Genomic DNA, 2500 nt, shown 5'->3' on the forward strand with positions numbered 1-2500 from the left:
ATGATTAAAACAAAAAAAGCTTGAAATATTTCACTTTGTGTAATGAATACATACATATACAAGAATACATGAAAGTTTCACTTTGAATTAAATTACCGAAAAAAATGGACTTTTTCAATATATTCTAATTTTCTGAGATGTCTTTTACAGGTCCTCGTCTTTTTCCCATCTCTCAAGGGTTCCAGTAGCAGCGCGTAACACGTCTCCACCATAGCAGCGTGTAACTCGTCTCCACCATGTATGGAGGCTGCCAGAGACGGCAGAGACAGAGCGGTACGTAGCCAGGTGGCTAGACATCCCCAGTTGTTGGACCCTCTTACGACCAACCTGTCCTAGACTGCCAAATATGAACACAAGTCTGTATCACACCCCAGCTCTGAGAGGGTATCCAGCTCTGAGAGGGTATCCAGCTCTGAGAGGGTATCCAGCTCTGAGAGGGTATCCAGCTCTGAGAGGGTATTAAGCTCTGAGAGGGTATCCAGCTCTGAGAGGGTATCCAGCTCTGAGAGGGTATTAAGCTGAGAGGGTATTAAGCTGAGAGGGTATCCAGCTCTGAGAGGGTATCCAGCTCTGAGAGGGTATTAAGCTCTGAGAGGGTATTAAGCTCTGAGAGGGTATTAAGCTCTGAGAGGGTATTAAGCTGAGAGGGTATCCAGCTCTGAGAGGGTATTAAGCTCTGAGAGGGTATTAAGCTCTGAGAGGGTATTAAGCTGAGAGGGTATCCAGCTCTGAGAGGGTATTAAGCTCTGAGAGGGTATTAAGCTCTGAGAGGGTATTAAGCTCTGAGAGGGTATTAAGCTCTGAGAGGGTATTAAGCTCTGAGAGGGTATTAAGCTCTGAGAGGGTATTAAGCTCTGAGAGGGTATTAAGCTCTGAGAGGGTATTAAGCTCTGAGAGGGTATCCAGCTCTGAGAGGGTATTAAGCTCTGAGAGGGTATTAAGCTCTGAGAGGGTATTAAGCTCTGAGAGGGTATTAAGCTGAGAGGGTATCCAGCTCTGAGAGGGTATTAAGCTCTGAGAGGGTATCCAGCTCTGAGAGGGTATCCAGCTCTGAGAGGGTATTAAGCTCTGAGAGGGTATTAAGCTCTGAGAGGGTATCCAGCTCTGAGAGGGTATTAAGCTGAGAGGGTATCCAGCTCTGAGAGGGTATTAAGCTCTGAGAGGGTATTAAGCTCTGAGAGGGTATCCAGCTCTGAGAGGGTATTAAGCTCTGAGAGGGTATTAAGCTCTGAGAGGGTATTAAGCTCTGAGAGGGTATTAAGCTCTGAGAGGGTATTAAGCTGAGAGGGTATCCAGCTCTGAGAGGGTATTAAGCTCTGAGAGGGTATTAAGCTCTGAGAGGGTATCCAGCTCTGAGAGGGTATTAAGCTCTGAGAGGGTATTAAGCTCTGAGAGGGTATTAAGCTCTGAGAGGGTATTAAGCTCTGAGAGGGGATTAAGCTCTGAGAGGGTATTTAGCTCTGAGAGGGTATCCAGCTCTGAGAGGGTATTAAGCTCTGAGAGGGTATTAAGCTCTGAGAGGGTATTAAGCTCTGAGAGGGTATTAAGCTCTGAGAGGGGATTAAGCTCTGAGAGGGTATTTAGCTCTGAGAGGGTATCCAGCTCTGAGAGGGTATTAAGCTCTGAGAGGGTATTAAGCTCTGAGAGGGTATTAAGCTCTGAGAGGGTATTAAGCTCTGAGAGGGTATTAAGCTCTGAGAGGGTATTAAGCTCTGAGAGGGTATTAAGCTCTGAGAGGGTATTAAGCTCTGAGAGGGTATCCAGCTCTGAGAGGGTATTAAGCTCTGAGAGGGTATTAAGCTCTGAGAGGGTATTAAGCTCTGAGAGGGTATTAAGCTCTGAGAGGGGATTAAGCTCTGAGAGGGTATTTAGCTCTGAGAGGGTATCCAGCTCTGAGAGGGTATTAAGCTCTGAGAGGGTATTAAGCTCTGAGAGGGTATTAAGCTCTGAGAGGGTATTAAGCTCTGAGAGGGGATTAAGCTCTGAGAGGGTATTTAGCTCTGAGAGGGTATCCAGCTCTGAGAGGGTATTAAGCTCTGAGAGGGTATTTAGCTCTGAGAGGGTATTAAGCTCTGAGAGGGTATTAAGCTCTGAGAGGGTATTAAGCTGAGAGGGTATTAAGCTGAGAGGGTATTAAGCTCTGAGAGGGTATTAAGCTGAGAGGGTATCCAGCTCTGAGAGGGGATTCAGGAGAGGTCGCTACTCAATGACCTTGACATGAAGGCTTCCTCTAGGCTAGGGTCAAATGTGCTGCTACTTCCAGAACAGACACCTCTCTGGATACTTCACTAACACACACACACACACACACACACACACACACACACACACACACACACACACACACACACACACACGTACCAAATGGTGAAGTCACATTGGGTAACACTGAGGAATCATTGGGGAGAGTTACAAGGTAGAGAGGTCAGTGAAGGAGGGGCCCATATTGGTCTTGAGTCTCCTGCCAAAGATGCCTCTGACATGGCTGCCATCTAAATAT

This window comes from Borostomias antarcticus (assembly GCF_949987555.1).
Source record: "Borostomias antarcticus genome assembly, chromosome: 15".
NCBI classification, from domain to species: domain Eukaryota; kingdom Metazoa; phylum Chordata; class Actinopteri; order Stomiiformes; family Stomiidae; genus Borostomias; species Borostomias antarcticus.